Genomic DNA, 11,581 nt, shown 5'->3' on the forward strand with positions numbered 1-11,581 from the left:
GCCAACATATGAGACCCCAGCACACAAAGCCAGTGACCAAGACCTAGGCTCCCAACACAAGAAGCTTGGGTCAGTGCCCTCTGCTCCCCAGCAGGAGAGCATAATCTCTTTAAAGGCCAGGGAATAAAGAAACACCATGAGTAAAAAAAAATTGTATGATAGATTCATATTATGAGAAGAGTGAAGATCAAGACAGAAATTCTGAAGAGGACAACATTGTCATCAAACCCACATCTGCAACATCAAAAGGGAATATGAACTGGTCTGATGCCCAAAAAGCCTTCCTAGAAGTCAAATGAGAGAGGTAGAGGAGTCCTTAAAAAGTACAATTGGACAATTGGAAAAAAAAAGTACACTGAAGAAAACAAGTCCCTAAAAAACACAATTGGCTAACTGGAAAAAAAAGTACACTGAGGAAAACAAATCCCTTAAAAATATAATTGACCAATTGGAGAAGAAAGTACAAAATCTAACAGGAGAAAACAATATGTTAAAAATTAGAATTGAACAAATGGAAACTAATGACTCTATGAGAGAGCAAGAATCAGTCAAACAGAAACAAAAAAAATGAAAAAAAATAGATGAAAACATAAAATACCTCATGGGTAAAACAACTGACCTGGAAAATCGATCCAGGAGAGACAATTTAAAAATTATTGGCCTACCTGAAAATCATGATGAAAAAAAGAGCCTGGAGAATATCCTTCAGGAAATCATAAAGGAAAACTGCCCTGAAGTCCTAAAACTAGAAGGTAAAATAACTATAGAAAGAATCCACCGCTCCCCGCCTGAAAGAGATCCCAAATTGAAAACACCAAGGAACATAAAAACTAAATTCCAAAATTACCAGATTAAAGAGAAAATACTGCAAGCAGCTGGAAAGAAACAATTTAAATATCATGGAACCACAGTCAGGATTACACAGGACCTTGCAGCCTCTACATTAAAAGACCTTAGGGCATGGAACATGATATTCCATAAGGCAAAGGGGCTTGAAATGCAGCCAAGGATTAACTACCCAGTGAAAATGAGCATGATTTTTCAGGGAAGGAGATGGATATTCAATGAAATAGGGGACTTCCAAACATTCCTGATAAAAAGACCAGAGCTCAACAAAAAATTTGATCTGCAAGTACAAGATGCAAGAGAGATATAAAAAGGTAAATGGGACAGAAAGATACAATATGTTGTTAATAAGGGCAAAATGTTTACATCCCTATAGGAGAAGATGACACTTGCAACTCTTGAGAACCATATTGTTATTATACCATGTTAAAGGAGTATACATAAAGGGGATGGATATAAGTTGACTTTGATGTAATGATAAAAAAAAAAAAAACTAATCAAGTGGGTTAAATGGATCCAAGTAAGTGGATTAGCCTGAGCTAAGAAAATGTACTGAGAAAGGAGGAGGCAGACAAGGGGAAATTATATTACAGGAAAGACACAAAAACCTATTAGAGCATAGGTGAAGAAGGGAGGGGGATGAGCATTGTTTGAACCTTAGTCTCATCAGATTTGGCTCAAGAAGGGAATAACATAATCACTTAGGTATAGAAATCTAACTTACACTATAGGTAGTAGGAGCGGAAAGGGGAAAGAAAAGGAAGGGGGATAGAAGGGAGGGAAGAAGAGTAAGGGAAGGGGAAGAAAAGGGAAAGGGATAATAGAAGGGAGGTGGGACTGAAGGAGGTGGTGGTCAAAAGCAAAATACTAGTGGGGGGGAAAGAAGAAAGAAAAGCATAACCGGGTGGGGGAAGGATGGAGAAAAAGACACAGATAGTAATTGTAACTGTGAATGTGAATGGGATGAACTCTCCCATAAAACAGAAGCAGATAGCAGAATGGATTAAAAACCATAATCCTACAATATGTGGTTTACAGGAAACACATTTGAAAAAGAGTGACACATACAGGTTAAAGGTAAAAGGCTGGAGCAAAATATATTGTGCTTCAGCTGAAATAAAAAAAAAAGCAGGGCTAGCAATCCTGATCTCAGACAAAGCAAAAGCAAAAATAGATCTTATCAAAAGACATAAGGAAGGAAACTACATCCTGCTAAAAGGCACCATAGACAATGAAGTAATATCATTACTAAACATATATGCACCAAATGGTATAGCATCCAGATTCTTAAAGGAGAAGTTCAGGGAGTTACAGGAAGAAATAGACAGCAAAACTATACTAGTAGGGGACCTCAACCTCCCCCTCTCTGAACTAGATAAATCTAACCACAAAATAAATAAGAAAGAAGTTAAGGAGGTGAATAGAACATTAGAAAAGTTAGGTATGATAGACCTCTGGAGAAAACTGAATTGGAATAGAAAGGAATATACTTTTTTTCTCAGCAGTACATGGCACATACACAAAAATTGACTATGTACTAGGGCATAAAAACCTCACAATCCAATGCAGAAAGGCAGAAACATTAAATGCATCCTTTTCAGATCATGACGCAATCACAATTATATGTAATAAAGGGCCATGGAAAGATAGACTAAAAATAATTGGAAACTAAATAATCTAATCCTAAAAAATGATTGGGTCAAAGAACAAATCATAGAAACAATCACTAATTTCATTCAAGAAAATGACAATAATGAGACAACATACCAAAACTTATGAGATGCAGCAAAAGCAGTTCTCGGGGGAAGTTTATATCTCTAAATGTTTACATAAGTAAAATAGAAAAAGAGGAGATCAACGAATTAGGCATACAACTAAAAAAACTAGAAAAAGAACAAATTAAAAATCCTCAATTAAACAGCAAATTAGAAATATTGAAAACCAAAGGAAAAATTAACAAAATTGAAATTAAAAAAACTATTGAACTAATAAATAAAACTAAGAGCTGGTTTTATAAAAAAAAAACAATAAAATAGATAAACCTTTGGTTAATCTAATTAAAACAAAGAAAGAAGAAAACCAAATTACTAGTATCAAGAATGAAAAGGGTGAAACTTCCACCAAGAGGAAATTAAAAAAACAATTAGGAATTATTCTGCCCAACTATATGCCAACAAATTTGACAATCTTAGTGAAATGGATACATATTTACAAAAATATAAATTGCCCAGATTATCAGAAGAGGAAGTAAAATACTTAAATAACCTCATCTCAGAAAAAGAAGTTGAACAAGCCATTGATGAACTCCCTAGGAAAAAATCTCCAGGGCCAGATGGATTTATCTGCGAATTCTATCAAACATTTAAAGAACAATTAATTCCAATACTATGTAGACTATTTGGTAAAATAGGTGAAGAAGCAGTCTTGCCAAATTCTTTTTATGATACAAATATGGTGCTGATACCTAAACCAGGAAGAGTCAAAACAGAGAAAGAAAACTATAGACCAATTTCTCTAATTAATATAGATGCAAAAATTTTAACCAAAATATTAGCAAATAGATTACAGCAACTTATCACAAGAATAATACACTATGACCGGGTAGGATTTATACCAGGAATGCAGGGCAGGTTCAATATAAGGAAAACTATCAGAATAATCCACCATATCAACACCAAAACTAACAGAAACCACATGATCATCTCAATAGATGCAGAAAAAGCTTTTGACAAAATACAACACCCATTTCTATTAAAAATACTAAAGAACATAGGTATAGATGGAGTCTTCCTTAAAATAATAAATAGCATCTATCTAAAACCTTCAGCAAGTATAATATGTAATGGGGACAAGCTAGAAGCATTTCCAATAAGATTGGGGGTGAAATAAGGATGTCCATTATCACCACTCTTATTCAGCATCATACTGGAAATGTTAGCTTTATCAATAAGAGAAGAAAAAGACATTGAAGGTATTAGAATAGGCAAAGAAGAAACAAAGCTATCAGTCTTTGCAGATGACATTATGTTATACTTAGAGAATCCCAGAGAATCAAGTAAAAAACTACTTGAAATAACAAACAACTTTAGCAAAGTTGCAGGCTATAAAATAAAGCCACATAAATCATTGGCATTTCTATATATTACCAACAAAGCCCAACAGCAAGAAATAGAAACAGAAATTCCATTTAAACTTACTGTAGACATTATAAGATATTTAGGAGTCTACCTCCTGAAACAAACCCAGGGACTCTATGGATACAATTACAAAACACTTTTCATGCAAATAAAGTCAGATCTAAATAATTGGAAAAACATCAGTTGCTCATGGGTAGGCCGAGCTAATATAGTAAAAATGACAATTCTACCTGAGCTAATTTAGTTTTTCAATGCCATATGAATCAAACTACCAAAACATTATTTTGTAGAGCTAGAAAAAATGATAAGATTCATTTGGAGGAATAAAAGGTCCAGAATATCAAGAGAACTAATGAAAAGAAATGCAGGGGAAGGTGGCCTAGCCCTTCCAGATCTTAAATTGTATTATAAAGCAGCAATCATCAAAAATGTTTGGTACTGACTAAAAAATAGAGTGGTGGATCAGTGGAATAGGTCAAATATGCAAGACACAGTAGTCCATGACTATAGTAATCTATTATTTGATAAACCCAAAGACCTCAGCTTCTGGGATAAGAACCCACCCTTTGAAAAGAATTGCTGAGAAAACTGGAAAAGAGTATGGCAGAAACTAGGTATAGACCAAAATCTCACACCATATACCAAAATAAAGTTAAAATGGGTACATGATTTAGATATAAAGGCTGATACTATAAGCAAACTGGGAGTGCAAGGAATAGTTTACCTGTCAGATCTATGGAGAACAGAAGAATTCATGACCAAACAGAAGATAGAGAACATTACAAAAAGCAAAATAGGTAATTTTGATTACATTAAATTGAAAAGTTTTTGCACAAACAAAGTCAATGCAACTAAGATTAGAAGGAAGGTAGAAAGTTGGGAAAGAATTTTTACAACCAGTCTCTCTGATAAGGGCCTCATTTATAAAATATATAGAGAATTAAGTCAAATTTGTAAGAATACAAGCCATTCCCCAATTGATAAATGGTCAAAGGACATGAACAGACAGTTCTCAGATTAAGAAATTAAAGCTATCTATATTCATATGAAAAAAATATACTCTAAATCACTATTGATTAGAGAAATGCAAATCAAAACAACTCTGAGGTACCACATCACACCTATCAGATTAACCAACATGACAAGACAGGAAAATGATAAATGTTGGAGAAGATGTGGGAAAATTGGAACACTAATGCATTGTTGGTGGAGTTGTGAAATGATCCAACCATTTTGGAGAGCAATTTGGAACTATGCCCAAAGGGCTATAAAAATGTGCATACCCTTTGACCCAGCAATAGCACTTCTAGAGCTATATCCCAAAGAGATCACACAAATGGGAAAAGGACCCACATGTACAAAAATATTCATAGCAGCTCTTTTTGTGGTGGCAAAGAGTTGGAAACTGAGGGGATGCCCATCAATTGGGGAATGACTGATCAAGTTGTGGTATATGAATGTGATAGAATACTATTGTGTTATAAGAAATGCTAAGCAGACTGACTTCAGAAAAACCTGGAAACACTTGTATGGTCTGATGCTGAGTGAAGTGAGCAGAACCAAGAGAACGTTGTAAATAATAACAGCCACATTGTGTGATGACTAATATTGATAAACTTAACATTTCCTGGCAATACAAGAATCTAAGACATCTCCAGAGACCTTGTGATGGAAAATGCTATCCACATCCCAAGAAAGAACTATGGAAGTTGAATTGTTATTTTTTTCTCTTCTGTCGAGTTTTGTTTCCTCTTTCTGATGGTTCCTCTTATTGGTTTTAATTTTTACTTACAACATCACTAATGTGAAAATATGTTTAATAGGAATGTATATGTAGAGCCTATATCAGATTGTGTGCCATCTTGGGGAGGGTGATAGAGAGGAAGGGGGAGAAAAATTTTAAACTCAAAAGCATATGGAAGTGATTATTGATAAATCAAAATAAATTAATAAAAAAATAAAGAAATTCATCATGTCCTTTGATGTCTTTTCTAGGCTATCTGGGCTCAGTCAAAATTATGCATTTCATTGGGCATTTTAGGCCCATCCATCACATCTCTGATGGGAGATGGGTGGAATGGTTCATCTTTAGTCCTCTGGACTTGTGGTTTAACATTATATTGACCAAAGTTCTAAAGAACAACTGCTCCTTGATACAGCCCATCAGTTCCAAATCCATCCAATCATTTTATTCTCTTCCTGTATCTCTCCACCTTTCCCACAAAAAAAGCAAGAGAGGCTTATTGAACACTTTGCTAAAAAATCTAAGTAAATTATGTTGAACACATCCCCCTGATCTTTTATCTTTAGGGATCTGATAAAAAAAGAAATAAACTTATTACAAGATGATATTCTTATTGAAGTCCTTCTGGGTCTTTTTGATCACAACTCTCTGTACTATGGACTCTTTGTTGTTCAGTCATTCAGTTGTGTCTGACTCTTCATGACTCTATTCATCATAGCAAAGCAGGCCCTTCTATCCTCCACTATCTTTCAAAGTCTATCCAAGTTCACATTCAGTGTTTCTATAACATTATCTGTTCATCTCATTCTCTGCCATCTCCCTTTCCTTTGCCTTCAATCTTTTCCAACATCAGGGTCTTTGACTAATGAAACCAGTGAGTCCTGTCTTCTCATGCTTCAGCTTCAATATTTGAACTTCCAGTGAATAATTGAATTTGACTAAATTGACCTCCTTACTGTCTGAGGGACTTTCAAAAGTTTTCTCTAGTACCACATTTTGAAAGTGTTCATTCTGTAGCACTCCGCTTTATTTATAGTCCAACTCTCATAGCCATACATTGCTACTGGAAAAAAAAAACACAAAACATAGCTTTAGCTATATGGATCTTTGTTGGCAAGGTGATGTCCCTGCTTTTTAGTATACTGTCCAGATTTGCCATGGCTTTCCTTCCAACAAGCAAGAGTCTTTTAATTTTATGGCTTCAGTCTCTGTCTGCAGTGATCTTTGAGCCCAAAATATAAAATCTGAGACTGCTTTCACTTCTCTTCTTCTTTCTCCACTTGCCAGGAAGTGATGTGACCAGTTCTGAGTGTGTGTTTGTGTGTTTGTGTGTTTGTGTGTGTTAAGCTTCAAGTCAGCTTTTACACTCCTTGTTCACCTTCATCAAAAGACTTCTTAATTCCTCTTCACTTTCTACCATCCGAGTGGCATCATCTGCTTATTTAAGATTGTTGACATTTCTCTTGGCAGCCTTCATTCTAGCTTTTGATTCATCCAGCCTGGCATTTCATATGATGTACTCTTCATATAAGTTAAATAAATAAGATGACGATATATAGCCCTATCATATCCCTTTTCAAATCCTAAACCAATCAGCTTTTCCATGTTTGATTCTAACTGTTGCTTCTTGGCTTGCACATAGGTTCCTCAGGAAACAAGTAAGATGATTTGGTGTTCCTATTTCTTTGAGGACTTGTCACATTTTGCTGTGACTCACAAAGTCAAAAGCTTTAGTGTAATCGATGAAGCAGATATGGATGTTTTTCTAGAACTCCCTTGCTTTTTCCATAATCCACCAAAGGTTGGCAATTTGGTGCCAGGGGCTCACTAACCAACTATTACTTTAAAAATATACCCTACTATTTTCCCAGGAATCAAAGTTAATTCACTGTCCTAAAATGTGAATCATTATATTCTGGTTTTTGAAAATCATGACATTTAACAACAGCAACAATAATGGCTAACATTTCATATAAATACTTTTTATATAGATAAATAAAAGTACTATATGTACTATCATGTTCTGCAAAATTTTACATATTTGATCCTCACATGAACCTTATGACATAGATGCTATTAATATCCCCATTTTACAGATGAGGAATCTGAGGATGAGCGGGTTTAAGTGACTTGCTTCATGTCACAAAGCTAAATAAATGTCTAAGGCTGGATTTGAACTCAGGTATTCCTGATTTTGAGGCCACTGCTTTATCAACTACACCAATTAGATTCCTATCCCCTCCTCCCATGAGGAGAGCACCTATGGTTCTCCTTCTTTCATCCCAAAACTTCTAAAGTTCACTGCCAGGGGCTCAGAATTCTCCCTTTCCAATTCTTTTGGATGCCTTAGGATGTTTTTCAAATGAGGCAGTTGACTTTAACTCATCAAAGGCCCATAGGCACTCTCATTTACTTCTTACTTATCTTTACTATCAACTCCTTACAACCACATTTTATCCATTCTCTACAAAAGATCGTTCTTAACAGAGGATAAAAGAAACTGAGTTACAATGGAAGAGCCTTGCCTCTTCTCCCATCCCAACCCAGACAGTCGTGTCTCTTTTTTGATCTTTCTCTTTTATTCAATATCACTAATACATATGCATACATTATGTATTTTTTCTGTTGGCCTTCACTTGCCTCACTAGTCTCAGCTCATTCTGAGCTTGAGCACTCCTAAGACTCCTACAGAGTCAAGCCATGCCTCTGCATATGTTCTCAGTTACCTGATTCTGTTTCCATCTTCTGTATCTATCTTTTAAAAATCTAAATTGGTTGGTGAGTCATGTGGGTGTCCTGTATCAGTCTCTTAAGACAGCTCCCCCCTCCCCTCCTTTTCCTCCTTATCAGAATTGGTTCTCTTTATAACTACAGGAATTCTCTCTTGAGAATTCTTCCTTGGAATCATTTGAAATCAGTTTTGCCCAAGTGAAAGGTACAATCCAGTGTCAGATTTTTCACAGCATTTCTCTCTTCTACAAACTCTAAGAAAGGATAGCTATTTTCTCTGACAGTTACCAACATTTCTATTCAGTGCCCAATCAATATTAGCAGAATCAGATCCTTAAGAGAATTTCCTCTTCTTTCCTTTTCTTTTGTAAAGAATGAAATTAAGAAATTATAGCATTATTAGCTGGTCTGCTTTTGGGGAGGGGGGAAAGGGGCGGAGAGAGAGAGACTAGCTGATGTTTGGATAATTGAACTGTACCTATCACTTTTATTTAACTCCTTAACTCCAGGCTTTTCATCTCGCCCCCGAATTACCCATCTATTTCCTCTTTCTGTCCAGGTGGTCTGTAGTATGCTCTGATGATAATTTCACCTCTCTTTCTGACTCCATTAATGTTCTCTGAAATAATGTTTGAACAAATATTATTTCTTGCTCTGTAGTCTGGAGTTTCTCACCTGAGTAGATATATTAACTCCTTTAACAAACATTTAAATTTGTTATTTATTTACACTTTAACTTTTTTTCTCTTAAAATTTTGAGTTCCAAATTCTCTCTCTCCTTCCCAGACCCACTGAGAAGGAGGGCAATATATCAGGTCTACATGTGAAATAATGAAAAATATTTTCATATTAGCCATGTTTCAAAAAAAAGCAAGAAAAGTAAAGTGAGACCATTTTACTTCAATTTGTGCTCAGAGTTTATTAGTTCTCTCTCTGGAGGTGGATGGCATTTTTTAATCCTGAATCCTTTGGAATTGTCTTGGATCATTGCATTGATCAGAGTAGCCAAATCTTTCAAAGTTGATTGTCATTGTGACATTGCTATTACCGTGCACAATGATCTCCCAGTTTTTCTCACTTCAATTTACATCAGTTCATATGTGTCTTCCCATGTTTTTATGAAACGTCTCCCCACACCCAGTCATTTCATGTAGCACAATAGCATTGCATCAGAATCATATGCCACAACATGTTCATCATTTTCCAAATGATGAGCATGAATATATCTTCTTGTTTTTATTTAGTCATTCTGGTAATGTCCAACTCTTCAAGACACCATTTGGGATTTTCTTGGCAAAGATATTGGAGGAATTTGCCATTTCCTTCTCCAGCTCATTCTATAGATGAGGAAACTGAGACAAACAGGGTTAAATGACTTACCCAGGATCACACAGCTAGTAAGTATCTGAGGCCAGATTTAAACTCAGAAAGATGAATCTTCCTGACTCCAGGCCTGACATCCTATCCATTGTGCCACATAGTTGCTCAATATTATCCCTTCCTCCATGTTATCCTCTTCATTTGTTTGTATAAAAATGTTTAATTTAGATATCATATGAGACACCCTTAAACTCTTCTAATCTTGCCTCAAACTGGGACTACAGTTGGTTTTCTACTTAGCTCATACCAACTAAGAGACATTTAAAAACCAGAACATGACTGGAGAACCTCCTTTCCTACCAGGGGAATATTGAATAAGGCTTTATGGTACCCTTACTAGGACAAACAGGACAGCAATTTGGGACAGAGGTGGGCTGGTTGGACCAAGACATGACCAAGAGGAAGAATGGTTTCCTACGAGACTCAGAAGGCCAGCCTCTTCATTAGTAAGTAAACTCTGGAGTCCACTTCAAGTCCATGGAAGTTGTTGTCATATCCTTGGAGTTACATGAACAGACAGCCCCCTTAAGATACACAAGCAGAGAGGAATATATTGCTGCTTCAATGAAGGTTTTGTTCCTTTCCCTCCACCCATTCAGTATACTGTACATCACACACTAAAAATTGGTCATCTCTGGATGACCAATCATCGGTAGAATTGAGTTCTTTATTATCCAGAGTCCTATCTTTGTACAAATTGCCAGCTATCACTAAATTTGTCTCCTGAGAACACAAGATCTGTTACAACATCTGAGATGAAGTCCATCTTGAAGGATTTATTCTTGTAGTTAAGGTAGAACTTCAGGATGGATCTTCTTCAAGTTGAAGATCTCCACACACAGGACGTCCGCCATGTCAGGTCACGGGAGGTTTGCTCGATGTAGGTGAGACTTAGCTTCTTTCTTCTCCACCAAACCCATATTTCAGTCCCAGTCTCATTGATCCTTATAAGGCAAATTTGCCTCCTCACACATGTAGACCTCTAGTTTCTCTTGCTTACTATTTATCTTTTGTGCATCTGTGTAGTGGTACCTGAGACCATGGGTTTTATATATTACTCTTGAACATTTTCTCCTGTGAAATTCTTGATTTTTCAGCTGTTAATCTTCCTATAGCATAGTGTGGCCATGCTTTCTGTATTTAGTTTGGGACAGCACATAGACATCTCAAGTATCTGCCTCCCCTTGTAGTCTTCCATTTAGACACTGCATTCTTTTTTCTTCTCTTTTCTTTTTATAGCAAGAGCATCAAGATTGATATGATTTAGTTCCTCGAATACCATGCCTACTTGTTGATTACTAATGGTCTTGTTCATTGATTGATGTCTGCCTCTACCTGACTACTATTTCGGGAGAGCTCCATTCATACTTTCCTTCACTCACTCCTCTCTGGCCTCCTCCTCTGCCTCCCCACCACCTGCCTCACAGAAATTCCTTCCCTCCAGTTCTGGAGTCATGAACCACAGTGAAATTTACTCTGCCATTGTTCCTGGTCTCACTATGGCTCTACTCACCTGCCCTCCTAGAACTTTCTGCCCCCTTCCTGACCAACACTTCCCTAAGCATTTGAGCTACCTCATAATATAGGCCAGGGAATTTGGTGGTTTTGTCTTTGAATCCCAAGCCCTTAGCACAGTGCTTCAAACATAGTAAGTATTTAATAAGTTGTATTTCCTTCATATTTAGAGTGCCAATAGCTAAGTAAATGCCTATAGATGATTCCCCTTTTTCTCCTCTGTCATGGT

General features: G+C 36.3%; 1 pseudogene; it reads right to left on the reverse strand.

The window, feature by feature from the left end:
- Window positions 1–10,260: 10,260 nt before the first annotated feature.
- On the reverse strand, window positions 10,261–10,691 carry LOC114051630 (annotated as a pseudogene).
- Between the last annotated feature and the right edge of the window lie 890 nt (window positions 10,692–11,581).

This window comes from Vombatus ursinus, unplaced genomic scaffold, assembly GCF_900497805.2.
Source record: "Vombatus ursinus unplaced genomic scaffold, bare-nosed wombat genome assembly UNPS02014804.1, whole genome shotgun sequence".
NCBI lineage: Eukaryota > Metazoa > Chordata > Mammalia > Diprotodontia > Vombatidae > Vombatus > Vombatus ursinus.